A 17,050-nucleotide genomic window follows, 5' to 3' on the forward strand; every position below is an offset into this window, starting at 1 on the left:
GCCATCATCACCACGGCAAATGTTTGATTTCAATCTTGTTGTGGGTAAAAATCTCCGCGGTGCTGGCAGCGTAAATTTAAAGGAGTATCTGCATGGTTTTAGTGCATCAGAAAGAAGAAATAAATACACGTCCAAGCAGGTCTGTCACTGATAATAGTTTACAGCCACATTTGTTTCCTTTTGCCAATTATTTGGAGACGTGTCATGGGTAGATTGCATTTTTAAAAGGAAACTGGCCAGTTGCATTTCTGTACTGCACTTTTGAGAAAGCTACTCTTTGTTTGCCAATATTGCTCTTTTGTGTCCTTTGTCACTTGAACAGAAATCGAAATATTTTTCTTTTCCCTGACAGTTTTGGTAAGTCCCTAAAAGAGGATCCTTTATGTTTTAAAGGATGATTTTCTAAATGCTCTTTAAAAGTCTCTCCATCGCCATGAGGGGAAAAATCAGCGCTTTCTTGAGGATCCCGAGGCCCATCCTTTGACCTTGAAGTGTTTCTTATTTGCTACTCAGCAGCTAGGTTAGCCTTCAGAGCCTCAACATTTTTTTCTACTCCAAGTCTCTATTGTTCTGCTGGAGTCGGCTCGAGCTTTGGTAGCCCGCAATAGAAGGATTCCAACGTTCTATTGTTGCAGCTCAGTCGGCCTCACGGCGGGGGTTTTGTCATTCGCTGTTTCTTCATCTACTCTTTTCTTTTATTTCTTCCTCTGCGGTGTCTTTCTCTTTTTTGTTTTGTTTTTGTGAGAGCTCTCTTCTCTTCTTTGATACTTTACCGAACTCGAAATAAGTAATACAAATCTCATTCTTATCGAATTACACTTCGCCACCGCACCAAAATCTTCTTAATGGGATTTTAAAAAAGTAAGGTGAAGTTGGATAATTGAGTCCAAGCAAAATATTTAATTCTGAATTTTATTATCCTATAGAGTTCGGAGAAAAGCCCGCCTTATATTTAGTTTTGGGTTTCCAGACGCCTAACAGGATGTCTGTCCTAATTATCAAACAAACAGATTTGAGGAAATTTGTTCCCACTGACGCAGATGGCAGGTAGTCTTTGCTACCATTAAATATTTAGTTTAGCTTCAAGACTGGCGTGAATATGACACCGAAACAAGAAAAATACCCCGCACCCCCCCGGAGCGCTGTGTATCTGATAAATTATTGCCGCCATCATCGGGTATTTCCTTTTTCTAGAAACACTGAAATATAGCACAGGCTCAAATGTAAGACGGAGCAACGGAAGGAATCCCGCTTCTTTGGTCGGCTGACGGCGAGCTGAGAAAGAGATGACAGTGAGCAATAACGAAGAACGAGTGTGAGGCGTGCAGTCATTTTTAAAAGACGAATTCATCTTTTATCGGCCCCTCTGTGTGTCTGTCCCAGGCCTCCACTGCTTTACCCTACACACGAACATCCTCCGACTGAAAAGTCAACACAAGTGTTCTTCTTCTTCTCTTTTTTTGACTTCATTTGGACTCCTGCATGCATGCATGCATTCACGGGCCCGTGTGGGTCCCACAAACGGAGAGAGCCCCCACCACCACTACCGCCAAACACCTCCCGCCCTGAACAACACGTCACGTGATTCATTTAATAATTAATGCAGAGGTTGTAGAATAGATATGTATTCGTCAGGAATATAACGGCGAGACGTGCCGCTGCTCTTGACGTAGAACTGTCCTTTCACCCCCCCCCCCCCCCCAAAAAAAAAAAAAAAAAAAAAAACCAGCGGGGAGAGAGCGAGAAGAAAAAATAGAAAGAGAGGGGGAGAGAGGGGGAAAAGAGGAGACACCAAGAAACACCAACAGAGAGAGGGGGAGTGAGTGAGAGAGAGACAGAGAGAGAGAGAGAGAGAGAGAGAGAGGGAAAGAGAAAAGATAGAGGGAGGCTGCAATAAAACAAATTTGGACGGGCGTGTATCTTGCGGGTCGTTGTGGACACCGTGAGTATTGCGGAAGGAAAGGAACTGCATGGGGGGAAACCACACTCCTTCCTCATCTTCTCCGCCGCTGCGCCGCCTTCTCCCGCATCCCTCTCTGTGAATCATAGGCTACTTTAACATCGTGGTAAATATTGCCCCCCAAATACTCGTCTTTCGCCGTGTGTTTTTTATGTCGTGCATGTTTCTGTCGTGTTGTTTACACATCACCCCCCACCTATCATCATCACCATCAGCCATTGTTTATGGGTTGTAGCGTGCAGCCGAGCAGCCTGCAAACCAGAGAGAGAGAGAGTGGGGGAGAGAGAGAGACAGAGCGGTGCAATGCTAGCCGACGGCTGTTTATATTTTAAGAAACACTTGGATATTCTTCTCCATCTTTCGTCCATCACTTCATGTCTGCTTTTACATCTCTCTCTATCTGTCTGACTCTCTGTCCATTCCTCTCTCTCTTCCTCTCTCTCTCTCTTTCTCTCACCCTCTCCCTCCCTCTCTCTCGTTTCGCCCTCTCTCTCCCAGCTAGCTACTTCTCTTGATTTATTGTAAGGCTCGGTGTCAGCGTGCGGCCGGGGCTGCCGTTGTGTGTTTGTGAGGGAGCGCTGTTGTTTATGGCGCTGCCCACGATAAATCACGGTTTCCTGCGCTGTGTGTAAGACGGCGGGGGAAAATGACGGTCGATGGACCGACGGTACAGGGGAAAGAGGAAGGAGAGCAGGAAGAGTTCACGCCACGGCTGCGCCACTGGCTCCTCTTTCCCCTTCCTCCTCTTCCGGCTCAATTTCCACTTAATCTCTCTCGTCCTTCTCGGCCCCCACGCAAGCCCCTGTGTTTTCTTTCTTTTTTTTATTATTTTTGTCCTTTAGCTTTGTTTTTACATTTTAATTATTACTCCGGGCGTTTCGGGTTTTCCCGCTTCAGTATGATAGTATTTGGCTGTAGCTTTCAAGTCTTGAATTACTGAGACGGCCAATTAAGGGAGATTTGTTTAAATTTGGCACACCGGGGCACGGCTCGGCCGGCATGAAATCTCATAAAAAGGACCAATGGGCCAGGAAAAGCTCATCTATCTAGCCGGGAGGCAGAAATGAATCCAAGTAACTCAGCCAAGGAATTCGGACTAAAGATGGAAATGACAAGGAAACCTTGTTGATCTTCATTAAGTCCCTGGTTTGTAAATGAAATACAATCATTAGGCTGCTTTCTGCACTGAAACAGGCTTTGCAGTGAAGATGGACTTTTTACGTACCAACAAACCTAACTGCATCTTATTGTACATTTTAAATGATCTACTGTTAGGCGCTTTGTGGCATCAACTTTAACTTAATGCAACAAATAAAGTTTTGTTTCTCCTTATTGCCCATTTTCTGTGGATGCCCGTCGGAATGGAGCTGTTCGCCATTACACATGTCAGAGCTCAGTGTCTCTGCTTTGGCTCAAATCCTCCACCGTGAGTCAGAGCTTCTAATGTGGTGAGCAAAATAAGATGCAGACATGGGAGGACCTTCCTCTCTATTTCCCCATCCATGTTTATATTCACACGTGTCTGCTATTAAGCTGGGTGCATTTCGTGTGCCCTCTTGTAATGGAAAGTCAGACACTATGAGATGTTCCATTTTTTGTCGTTGCCATTGCCAGTAGGTGTGTGTGTGTGTGTGTGTGTGTGTGTGTGTGTGTGTGTGTGTGTGTGTGTGTGTGTGTGAGAGAGAGAGAGAGAAGGGAGGGAAGGCGAGCAGGGCAGGTAAATTTCATCTGCTAATCTCATAGCTCACAATGGCTCTACACAGTGTACTAGGCTTGCTGCGTTGTTTTGGTGTGGTGCATTTGTAGCATTGCAAACAATGAACTGCAAGACTGTTTTACGGATTTTAGTGTTATTAATATTATTGTATTAATATTTTTATTACAAATTACAAAACAATAGGGTTGGTATTGGAACTGATGGATGTGCCCCTCGAATCGTTTTACAATTAAGGCCGGGCCCCTTTGCAGCATGGTCCTCTCTCTCCCTCAGCAGTCTCGCTCCCCGCTTGGCCATCAGCAGCAGTGTAAACCTTAGCTTAACCAAATTAGAGCTTCTCCGCCGGCCTCCCATCACATAATAACGACAGCAGCAACAAAAGGCGGCGCTTTTCAAGATGTGTATTCCTGCTCTCCGCAGCCCTGTCAAAAACAATATCTCGCCTCATTTCTGTAGACAGAAAAGGGGGTGGATGGTGGCACCAACCCCCAATACCCTCACGCATACACGCACATAATCACACACACACATACAGGTATGTAGATGACGTTTCTACAACTGCAGCACTGAAATAGTGCTTGAATTATTTTATCTTATTTTATCTCAGCCATGTGTCCACAGTTAGGTATGTTTGGTATGACAAGATAGTTCCAGCTCAGACTCATCTGAAATAATTGAAATGTTTGAAACGGTGCTGAGAAATGATATTGCGCCCTGTCTGACATCCATTCAAGCTGCTGCTGTTATCCACGTTTAACTTCTCTGAGACCGAACTGTGTTCACTCGGTCCGGTATTTGTGTAGCCTTATGTTCTGTAATACACATGTGGAAAGAAATTAATATTAGGCATTAATGTGTTACTGAGGCGTGCCTTCTATTGAAAGACCACAAATAACTGACGCTGAAATTAATGTTTACACCGAAACCCGCTGCAGGGCAACTGTAACACTGGCAGCTCGTTTTAGCAGAGAATAAAAGAGGCAGCTAAAATGCTATTGGAATAAAAAATAAGCATTTGTTCACGGTTTGCTTTCCACTCTATAATTACAATGGTCAGAAAAATAAAAAGTAAAGACAATATTTGATCATAATATGTTAACTATTAACTGTCTTTTTTGGCCAATTAACCAAATGTGAAATACCTATGCATGGAGAGTCCGCAACTGTACAAAAGACGGCACAGATGTTCAAAGCTAACGTTATCATATTACAGTACATGTTTCAATATCACTGGTATTTTCGGTCGCGGTTTTTGTGATACGCGTATTTTTTCTCATTAAGAGCAGTTTGTCGAAGTACCTTCCTTTTCATCCTTTATCGGTGCATTGCTTGTTTTCTTGTGTTGCTCTTACGTCCTACGTTTCTGTTAACATTCACTGTGATTGAAGCATCCTTTTATTGCACGTGTTCAAAGACAAGGTACAATCCTACGCATCTTAAAGAGAAGCAAAAGCAAGTAGGCACAAGACACAAGACCTCACACAAGGCATCTTCCCACTCACTGCTTAGACTGGCAGCCATATTGACTGCTTCACTGTTCTTTTTCCCTAGCAGGAAATATTTTCAGTCCTGGGAGCGACCATTCTGAAAAGAGTGAATCATTCTTTTAAAAATTGCATTTAAAATATTTAGTTCAGTTTTAACGCCCTCTCTATTTACACACAAGCTAGAGATATAGTAGCCACATATTAACGCAATAAAATGACATGTAACATTTGTGCGGCACATACATCCGTATAGAGACAGTGCGATTTTGTGAAATTATACATATGTATGTTACATAGCAAAAATGTTTTTGTTGTGACCACATTTAAAAGAATAATCATAAAGTGTATTTAAAATACTCTGTTCATGCAAATGAAATCCAAATGAAGAAGCAGCACTGTCGAACTGAAGAGTGCTCAAAATGTGTCCCACTTCTAGCAGAAGACTGGTGCCTAAAGTTAAACTGATTTCTTTTTTTAATTTTTAATTGTATTTTTCAATACATCGTGCTCAATAGTCGCTTGCAGAAAATCCCAGTTTAATTGCCTGCTAGCGGGTAAAGCGAAAAACAAGGGAAAAAACGAAACGAAAATGGAAATGGAAAGACAGAGAAGAGTAGGGTTTCCTCGAAAACAGTCAAAACATAAATCCGAGGACTGCTCGGCCTCATAAATCTGCAGCTGCTGGACGTTAACGAGGGAGAGATTTAGCGTGGGAAAAATAATGTTTACAAAAACCGGTTACATTCTTTTAAAGGACCCCTAACATGAACGATCTATTACAGTACAAACACACAATTAACCAATGTAAGCACCACGATATCTCATTATTATTATTATTATTATTATTATTATTATTATTATTATTAAACCTAAAATCCCATATCTCTTACTGGCCGGAGTTATCCACTCTCATGCTCCGCGCGCCAGGTACTTCCAGAGCTCTTTCTTGCGCGGAGATGATTACCCGTTCGAAAATAAATCAGTAAGAATCCTTCTGCTAATTTATAAACGTCTGCGTGAAGGTAGTGATTCGAAGCTTGTGAAAAATGAGACGCTGAAACCGTATCCAAAACCCGAGAGCTCCATTTTTTCTCTCCCTCCATCACCCATTTGAACCGGGCCGGAGAGCCAGCACAAGCGCGATAAGACAGCCCGAGCTGCTGAGGCGGAAATGTTTCCACCAGGAGTGGAGGGAGAGAGCAGGCGCGAACTGATTTTCTTTCTCCGTTCTCTTTCTTCTATCATAACAGAAAACTAAAAATACCGGCTTTACTTTTGTGTAATTGAACTTGTCTCTCACGTACTCATTCGCGCTCTCTCTCTCTCTTTAACTCTCATTGTGTGTGTAGAGGGCATGTTTACAAGCGTGGGCAGATGACACACGTACCTTTTACAAGCGTGAATTGCACACGCATTTTTTCCCTTTTGTGTGTGTGTGTGGTGGTGGTGGGGGGGCGGGCAAGTGCATCTGTTTGTATCGGAGCAAGTAAAGATAAACAGGACTTAAAATCCACACGTGCAAAGTAGATTAGAATACTGTTGCTATAACGCTTCATATCTAGTCAACGTTTGTATATCACATCAACATCATAGATTTGAACACATAAATAGGCATATATCTCTTGGTTGCGTGGTTGTATGCAACTTTTGAACCTTAACATTAATAATGAATACATCGGAGATCTTAAAGTAATTGCGCATAGGCTAAAATCGCCCACTAAATGTGTAAAACCAAGCGAGGTGGAAATGGTTCCCCTCTCTAAACGCGCAGGTCAAATCACAGCGGAATTTCTGCTCTCTCGGCCTCCTTCTCCCTCTTCCTCTCCTCTGATCGCGCTCAGTTTGACGCCATGTAATAACCAACATCTGGCCTTTGCGCAGGCAGTATGAACAGGCAGGTTACGGTGAACCTCGCTAACCCTTCTGGTGCACCTTAACCACACTCCCCTATTGGACAGGAACAAAACCAGAACTCCCTTTTCTCCCTCCCAGATTCCCCAGGTTGTCTAGGTTGTCAGACTGCAAACTGCTTCAGGAACAGTTCACAGTGTCAAGCCGCCTGTCCAGAAAAGCAGGGACCGCCGAGAGAAGAGACTATATTCCAGCGGTAACCAAAGAAGCAGTTACGACGCGCCTGAAGATACGTGTTTTAGGCTTAAACGTAGATTGCTTTAGTCTGCAGAGGTTTTAGCTCACCAAGGTTACTCATTGCTAGTAGTAGCACAGGAGATAATAATAATAATAATAATAATAATAATAATAATAATAATAATAATAATAATAATAATAATAATAATAATAATAATAATAATGGTGAATTATGTTAGCTTGCACCAAAAGAGAGCGAGGGAAGATGAAGACGAAGATAGAGAATGGCAAAGGAGGACTGCGTGACCCTCTTTTTAGTTAAACGAAAGAGAAGGGAAGAAAGGGGAAGGAGCAGCGAAAAGCAGCCCAGGGAATACAGCGTCACCCTCAATCCAGGAAAGCTCTATCCGTTTTTATTCTGAAGTCCAGCTCAGAAAGAGGCCCACCGGAGCTCAGCAGTCTCCCAAACGTTAGTCGGGTGGACAGTGTCAACTCGGACGACAGAACAGACAAACGTGAGCCCTGGATGTGGCTCTGACCAGGAACGTACCAGCCCGCTACAAGGGGAGTTTTACAGCATAAGGCGGAGGGGGTGAGCGCGTGCATGCGGTGTGTAGTATAGGGTAAAGTAGCACCGCGAGCCCCAGACCAAGCAGGTTCCGTCAGCGTGCTTGCTGTAGGTAGGCTTGACTGCTGGAGATTTATAGCAGAGCCGCTCCAGATTTATGTCTTTTCCCAAACCGGTCGTGCAAACGCTTGGCGTCTCCTTTACGCCGTGTCACAGAAGCGCCATAATGAGCTCACCAGTGCTATAATAACAGGTAACGGTGCAGTTTAAACGTCGGCTTTAATTGGCATAAATAACGTTTTAGTGCCATTTTGGACTCCAACCTCTAGGAGCGACTGGTTGTATTTAAGTACAATTAATTAAAAGAAAATACGCCCAAGCCTTTCGGAGAGGATTCAGTGGTCATCCTAACTGTAGCTAGTGTGTCCGTCCGTGTCCAAAACAGACTGAACCCAGGAAAAAACCGAACACCAGGAGGATATCCATCTGGAAAGACACGCCAAGAGCGCAGGTAAGGTCTGTCGGGCTGCTTCTTGCTCAGTGTCCCCCTGCTTATTCCCGAGGCGTCCCCATTCCACACACTCCACCGCTCGACATGTCATTAATTATCTGTTGTGTGACCGCGGTCTCTCTCAAACTCGCACAGGCATCCATGGGGTGAAACCGCGTGCAAGCTCTATTGCTAGCCAACACTTTTTCTGTGCGCGCGTGCGTGTAGGCAGCTGAAGACAGATGCATCCGAATTGGTAACAGAAAATAGGGCGAACTCTGTCTCTTACTTTCTCAACCTCCCTGCTCACTCGCCCCACATTTGGAAAGCAGTATACCTTCTAGACTAAGTGAGGTGTTAGTATGTGCATGTTAGCGTGCGTGCGTGGGACAGAGAGAATGAGTCTCTGCGATTAGGGACATGGCTGCTATGTATGAAGAAGGAAGATGCATGCTAGCCACGACGAGCCACTTACTCAAAAAATCAACCCCCATCTCACCCTTTGCCCCCACAAAACAGATATTAGCTCCAACCAATTTTAAACGAAATGGTTATCAATAGACGTCGAATTACAAATGCAACTATTGTAAAATAACTACAAACAGAAATTATTCGGTCTAATGCGTTGCCTTTCTCCTCCTTACACCAAGACGTGGGTCCATTTATTGAGTGATCACAAGGATATGAAAACACCATAAGCAAAACTGGATCACAATCAAATTATACAATGGCTGAGGTGAGAAATTAAGGTCCATAAAAAAGTGCATTAAATATAGATTTACCATACAACCATCAGTTCTTGAACCCCTTAACACATTTATTGCGAAAGAACAAGATTTCGGAGTCAAAACTGTGACTTTATTCATTTATGTAGTCTCCATATTGTTTATGAACTGCAGATATAATAACTGCAGTCATCCAAGGAAAACAGCCCACTAGTATACTATGCTATTATTATTATTATTATTATTATTATTATTATTATTATTATTATTATTATTATTATTAAAGAGAAGCACTTAAAGGTTTGGTAACTATAAGAAGAACTATTCCTGAGAGCTCACATCCACCAGTCTGGAAAGCCAAAAGCAAAAGTGCTGTCTTCTGTTGTTTCTAAGAAAGCAGTTCTTTCAAAAATCCTAGCTTGTTTGTTCTTGTGTATTTTTACATCTAATGTCAACTGATATATGATTTTAATCAAGTTTAAAAAACGGCCATATTCTAAAAATGCTGAACATATCAAATACTCCCACCCTGTATCGTCCAGGCTAAATCTGAGTTGCTTATGCCATCTCGTGTAACAGTGGTTAGATCCTCTGGACTTACCTTGAAGTATTTTTCTAAGTATATAGGTATATAGATTTAAAAGTTATGAAAACCCACAGCAAGTCTAGCACAGCTGTGATTTAATCGATTTCCTCGTGTATCACTGACAAAGTATGGGCAGAATACCAATCATAGTAAAATAGTAGGGGCAAGCACAACTAACACTGTTGCTGTGTATAAAGCCTGACAGGTCTGGCTGAGATCCATAAAGCTGCTTTCTCCCGCTGTAACACACTACTGTCTGCTGCTAGGCCAAGTGGCCCGATTATATTACAGTCACTGGCTTCTTTTTCGGAAACTTGCATCATAAGAGGACCATGTTGTCAGGAAATGGATGCAGGCCTTTTATAGTGGTGCAGGTTGTTCAACATTCAGTGTAATGAGGCCTCAGAGCTATAACAACTTAGGAAAATCCATTTTGAAAGCCCTGCCAAACCACAAATTACTATAGACACATATCACTGAATGCTTCTGTCCCTAGATGGACTAACTCTCAAATGCAGAAAATGATTGTTTTTGACCAACAGGCAGCCACAATGGCTGCATGTCCAGAAAGCCTACATACCAACAATGACAAATTCTACAAAAAACATGGTCAAACGAGACCTTGCATTTATTCTCCTCTAATCCATAATAATACACCAAATCTAATGGAACGCTACAAGTGGCAGCATTCTATTCGGCATTAATAAATAATCTATGTCAAAGTGAGTTAAATATTGATGCGGTGCAAAACTCTGTGATGTCATTATTTTTGGTCTTCAGCATATGATCCAGAAAGAACCGACTGTGTAATCCCACTACCACCATTATCCCCGCCCACCACCCACCCATCACTATTTAACTGGTGGGTCTTGTATACATTTTTTGCAGTTATTGATATTTGTTCCACCTGAAGCATTCCTCTGAGAGAAGCCCAGCAGCAGACCAAACCTGCATGTCACTACCTGTAACATGTTTCAGCAGTGCACAATACTGACCAATATAATCACCATCTATGCGTCTGTCTTAGATGTGAATAAAGAAATATTAAAAATAAAAAATAACCAGGTCTCACCTATTAGACATATGAAAATGTTACAAATTACAGACTGACTCAAATTTTAGGTCACTTTTGAAATCTATTACATTTGAATGTAATATTTACAGATAAACAATTTCATTTTAATATGCAGTATTTATATTATATGGTGTTTGATTATGAATTTAGATAAAAGTCAGGAAGTCTACACATCTAAAAGTAATGCTTAATTACAATGTAAGAAGTGGAGTTTAATATGCTCAGTAGCCTGCACCACTATTAGTAATGTATGTCCTTTCCTTCCCCATGAGTAACATTTACAGTGTAATTGCTTTATAACTGCCAGGTTTTATTCCCTCGTACCTACAGTCTACATACTGTTAAGAGCAATTTGATATTTATATGTATACGTAAAATCTTACATTTAAAAAAAAATATTTGGCAAATCTTGGAAATTTTTGAGACATTGTTGACTGTATCATTAACTGCCAGCCTTTTCCTATCGCGATGAGCTTTTGTTTGATATTACACATTTAGGTAAAAAGGTAATTAGCTGACCATTGACTTTGTGAATACTACCTGCCCCCCCCCCCCAACAGACACACACACACATGCATGGGAGATCACATCCATCCCTGTTCAACCTATGCCTGACAGGCTTGGTGAGCTTGGCACTTTTCATGGCCCAGGAGCAGAAAGAACAATTCGACCCCCACATCATACCTTCTGGTAAACCCCAAGAACCCCCCTTCCCCTTCTTTCCTTCTCCTAGTGTCACGGCTTTCTTTTAGTTTGAGGTCAAAGATTAGCATCTCTGATAAAGATTAACTCTGTGTCAAAGGAAGGTGTTGATGGTATGAGTTTCTGATTTAGGACTCTTAGTGAAATGGGGTTAGTTCTTTGGGAAGTTGTGCGACCCTGCCTGGAGCAGTAAAGGAGAGTAACACTGGGCTAAAATGATAGACAAGTAGCTAAGTGTAGAAAAGAAAAAAATCATACAATGAAAGGGTATAAGGGATGTAAGAACTTGTTAAGCTCAGCTCTTGTTGTTGGATATGTTTGTGAATAATCCCTGTTTGAATTTGAGGGGCCATGAAGCAGAAAGCAGCTTCAGCAGAAGCACGTGGTTTACATAGAGTTCAAACAGGTCTTTTGTACACAAGAAGAGTTAATGCCTCAGTTATGTGTCTACAGCAACAGACATTAAGTAGGTTTATTCAGATTTCACAATCCTGAATGACAAGAAAGTATTCACTAGGTGAAAAGCATACCAGCAAAGATGTGAACTAATATTTTTTAGTTCACACCCTGGTGTACAACACATAAAAAACACTTTTTACAAATTTGGCTGTACACACCGAGGTTTAGCGTTTTCTCACAGAGTGGCTTGTGGTTGTAAACCTTACTAATAAAACAACAACACCAAATATATGAATTAGTAATGTTCCACATGGCACAGTTATACAAACATGCTCCTTGGCTGAGATGTTTAAAAAAATGCTTGTTCATGCACTTGAATTGTTTGAATTTGATTAATTTAACCTTTCAGGCATTTTGTTCTTGTATTAAATTTAGAATGGAATATGGGAAACAAACCAAAAGTCCTTTCACCCCCTCTGAGACCCACTCCTTAGTTAAACAAACTGGAAGCAGATGAACATGTAAGACTTCTCTCTCTCTCTCTGTGTGTGTGCTTCTTTCCCTGGTGCATATCTGCCCTCTGAAAAATGGTGTTGAAAGTGGTATGTCATCTGCAAGAGGGGAGGAGATGAAATGTGTTGCAGTGCTAGGTTTGTTGTTGTGTCTGTGATGTCGGTATCAATGCTGCATGGCTGTTCGAGCTCATTACACTTGAAGAAACTCTGCAAATAGACTTGATGAAAAAGTCTTTTTTGGACACAAAGAGTATGGACATTGACTGATCTCTGAGGAAGGTGGTGGTGATGGCAGTGGGTGTCCTTATGGACATGGAAGTATCCCAAAGTGATAGAGTAACAGGTATTCCATCTGTTCTAGAGAAAGGTGCGTGTCATTGTGATAAAACTTATTTTTATTCAACAAAGCATGTGTGAAATTTAAAAACTGACTAATTTTGGGTTTAGTGTGGAAATAATGTTTTGAACTTTGAATCTTTTAGAGTAAAATGAGCAAACATGGAAGAAAATCAGATATAAATTAATTCCGACAAACAGTAAATCATCATGTGACATCAGAATGAAAAAATTCTGATGTTAATATTTTCATCTTAGAAAGCATGAACTAGCAGCTTCTCTTCTGTGACTCCATTTGCTATCTAAATAAAATGCTAACCACTGTGATCATTTGAAAAGAATGCAAGTGGCCGGAAGCCCGCTGAAGTTGCACATGATGTCAAATCCAGAAAGTGGATGCACACGGGGGATGTGCTCAGCAGATAGCTTGTTTAAGGTAAGGTCAGATTGTTTTAAAGTTCTTAGGTTCCTCGTCATGGAAAGCTCCACAAAAGAGTTACCAGCAGGCGTCTAGCAGCATTTGCAGACAAGCGTGTACTAAGCTACTATTCAAATGATGTGGACTTCATTTGAACAGCCTGCTATATTTATCTGACATCATAGACAGAGATTATTTAAAACCTCACAGCTGACACCAAACACTGACAAAGGAAAAAAAATCATTGCGATGTGGTTAAATAGATAAATATCAAGCTAGTTTGAATAATTATAGAAACAGGTGGGTTGCAGGCATATTATCAATGACATTCTAACTAAAATAAATTTGCCAGTGCCAGTATGGATATGCTGTTTCAATAACTGCTGCTGACTAAAGACCTATACTTTAAAAGTCTACTGACTTATTGAGTCTGCCTCGACTGCTCATGCTTGCAACTTAAAATAAAGCTGAGTGCTAAAGGTTATCAGAGTCTGAATCAGTGTTCAAAGCAGAAACTGGAATTCTAGTTGTGACCAGTTGGTTGATCATTGCAGAGCTTATCCATTGCTGCTCCAGGGTCAAAGGTCACTTTTAGAAAGCTGTTACCCAATATGTCACTGTATGAGTGCTTCAGCGAGAGCTTTCAGCTTTTCCTGTTAGGCACAGGATTGAAAAAATATAACAAGGTGTGATGTGTTTCAGTTGTGTTTGAATCATGTCCGAGGTCAGAGGAAAACAAGCACTAAGGAAATTGCAGCAGAAAAAGAAAAAGATTTTTTATGTCCAACTAATCTCACTAAACGCGTATCTCTAAAGACTCAGTGTGTGCATATGTTTTCTGAAAAAAAAAAAACCCTCTGTGTGTGTGTGTGTGTGTGTGTGTGCGTAAGTTTGGGGGGGTGGGGTGGGGGGGTGCAAGACTGGTCTGGTGATTTCACCACCAGACCCGGCAGAGATAAGAGGGGAAAGCCGAAAAGCACGAAACTTTTTGCACGCCACAAAACTTTGAAGCCTAGCAGTGAGCAGCATCAGGTCCCATAAACCCTCTCAGCCTTAAAAAAAAAAATACATCTTCGTAAAAAGTAGTAGACCTGTTAGCTGTAGGATGCAATGGAGTCTCAGAAAAACAAATGCCTTCGTTATCCTAATCCATGAATGTTTACAGCCAACTATATGCTGCAGTATTGCTGTATTTATTAAAAAGAGAAAGAGAAAATCACACACTTGTTTCATTTCGGGCTCCTCCTTTCCTTTCCCTCTCTATGTCTCCATCTCCCTGGAGTCTAAAACCTGCTGTTCACATCCACTTCACATTCTGATAAATTATAGGCCAACAGCCTTTGTTGCACACCTTTTTCTGCTGCTTCTTTGTCGCTCCTTTTAAACTTTTACAGAGAAAAGCTTCCATCCATATTGTGGTATTATGAGTCCTGGTTGCAGCCAGAACTCCCTTTCTCTCCCCCAGCCTCCTCTTCCTCTAAGAAAAAAAAAAAACGCTCATCAGCTGTTCTGGGGGCTCTAGGGGCTCTGGAGGCGGCCTCCTGTCTTTGTCTCGGCGTACAGGCTAGCTGGCTAAGCTAGTCGGCCCTTGCATCACTTTCTGGGCAACTTTAGACTAGTCCACTCCTGCCTGCTCTGCGGCTGCAAAAATCAGACCGTAACCGGCGGGGCTGAGGGGGAAGGGGGGCACACTGAGGAGACCCAGACTGAAGGAGCTGCAATGGGTATGCACAGTAGCCAGAGCGGTGCGTGAGTTCTTGGATGGAAACGATAAATAACTTTATAGCAGCAGGAGCGGTAGTAGCCTGGTGGTAGTAGTAGTAGTGATGTAGGCTTGTGCGGGGAGGTCGGGGGATCCTTTGCGTTTGATTTATGTGTTTGGGTAAAGTTGTCAGGAGCAGAAGCAGAAGGAGAACGGCTCTGAGATTTTATTGCAGCACTTTAATAATAATAGCCAACAACATGGAATACGCTTTTCATCCTGTGATCCACTCATATAATTATTCAGTTCCGCTTTACGCAGTGTTTACGGCCCCGCGCAGCAGCAGATGGATATGTGTTTATCTGTGGACAGAGCTAGATGTGATCTCTTGCTGTGGGTCCTCAGCCCGGCAGTAAGACTGTCCACAGGACTGTCCAGGATGAGTGTTTTCTCACTCAGTGATGCTTGAGTTATTTATGGGCCGCGTGGATCAAACAGCTGTTTGCCTTATGGGGCCTGTTCTCATTTAAGTTCGCTCCTCTTTCTCTCTGTCTCTTTCTGTTTTTTTTCTCCCCCCTATTTTTTGCTTCTCTTAAGTCCCCGTTTGGTGCTTAACAGAATTTATGACTTTGGGAAGTTGTTTTTTTGTGGGGGGTTTTTTCGGATGTGTTCAATATTTATGAAGTTTATTTAACCTTTGACGTTTTTAAACGAGACCCTGCATTAAATTCTAATGATCATTTTTAATAGCAAGAATCAGAATTTTGATGCAATCGGGGCATGCCTTTCGATTTCGATTGCAGGTTTTAGATTTCATATATATATATACATTAGTGTGTTAATCCGCGTGTGTGCTAACTGGAGCATTATTTCTGTTGGGTAATTATGATTTACGCATACAATTTAGCTATTTATGTATTTATTTATTGCACAAATCCTTCTAACCTAAACAAAGTCTATGTTTATATATTCTAGGCCATTGCTACAAATGAACAATTTCTAATGCATTCTATATATTACATACCTCTATTCCCTACATAACTCATTTTCGTACGCTGACGGGATAAGCAAGAATGTTATTGAATATGAAATCATGCGTGTTTTTGTTTGTTTGTTGTATTTATTTATTTAATTATTTTGAGGGAAAGAAGACAAATGTGTAATTGTGGTAACCAGACTCAATAACATCTCACACCCTCTAGCACAAAGGTCACTTTTAGAAAGGTGTTAGGCACAGCATTGCCTCGTTCTTTGTTGTTGTTGGTTTTTTGTTTGGTTTTTTTTTGTTTGTTTTTTTTTTCTTTTTGTGAATTATTTAGGGTTTGAAGTCAAGCGGTTGCTGCTGACCCAACCATTCGATTCGAGTACAAGAGGTGACCCGCCTCTGTATCTGATTTTACCGAGATGTGTTTGATTGCATATGTCTTCTTTCTCTTTCCTACCCTTTTCCCATTCCCTCCGCATGCCCCCTTTCCCGCAATATACGTCAGTTCTTAGGAGCTTTCTGGAAGCCGTTTTCCTCCATTAAAACATCAGAGGAAAATAGGAAATATTCCGGTAAGTTCGGACTTTTTTTGGCATTATTTGTCATGATGCAGCCTGCATTAGAACGAAGTCTGAAGTTTGTGCATGGGTGCTGTGTACACGCTAATAGAATTATAAGATGAGAAGACAGTGACGATTTTGCAACCTGGAAGGTGCATGAAGGGTAGTTTTTCCTTTATTTTTAGACAATTAGGACGCTGCATATGTTGAAAAAAATCTGTATCCTGTGCATATTATATTGATGTGTAGAATGTATACTATTTCTACAGGAACTGATTTGTCTATTCATAGTAGAAGTATTCTCTCTATAATTTAATTTATATCGTTTAAGCATAAATGCAGCTACATATATATGGAAAATATTTATGAAGTTGAAAGTGATTGTAATGTTGAAATTCTACGGGTGTGCGCGCGTGTACGTGTGTGAGTGATGTAATATCGTGTAATGACACGTGCTTATGTAATAGAATCCTGAGGTGTGAAAGGAAGTGTATGATGGCCGCGGGTTATAGGCAGAAGCATGGAGGGTCAGTTCATCATTTGATAGACAGTTATTAAAACTGCATGTTGTAACTGCAGTAATGGCATTAATGCTACCACTGTTCATAGCCTATTAATACTGCTATATTTACATAACACAGCAATTAAAGTGACAGCGGCTGAATTAAATAGTTCACAGTTGGAGTCCTGTAAAAATCATTCTGCACTTGTGCACGATATTTTAACATTGGCATTTT

General features: G+C 41.4%; 1 protein-coding gene and 1 long non-coding RNA gene across 9 annotated transcripts in view; both read left to right on the top strand.

Moving 5' to 3' along the window:
* Positions 1–17,050, top strand: part of LOC146520668 (uncharacterized) — a 489,613-nt gene that overhangs the window by 285,504 nt on the left and 187,059 nt on the right. The gene's annotated exons all lie outside the window — the stretch shown is intronic.
* Positions 1–17,050, top strand: part of hoxb3a (homeobox B3a) — a 78,118-nt gene that overhangs the window by 48,076 nt on the left and 12,992 nt on the right. For 2 of the 8 annotated variants that reach the window (XM_085156616.1, XM_085156615.1), the window contains exon 3: positions 16,259–16,325. The gene's annotated coding sequence lies outside the window, so the exon portion shown is untranslated. Of the gene's footprint in view, positions 1–1,743; positions 16,326–17,050 lie in introns of those variants that run through there. The other 6 variants (XM_085156612.1, XM_085156613.1, XM_085156617.1 and 3 more) reach the window with 6 other exon arrangements.

This window comes from Neolamprologus multifasciatus, chromosome 4 (genome assembly GCF_963576455.1).
Source record: "Neolamprologus multifasciatus chromosome 4, fNeoMul1.2, whole genome shotgun sequence".
NCBI classification, from domain to species: Eukaryota; Metazoa; Chordata; class Actinopteri; order Cichliformes; family Cichlidae; genus Neolamprologus; species Neolamprologus multifasciatus.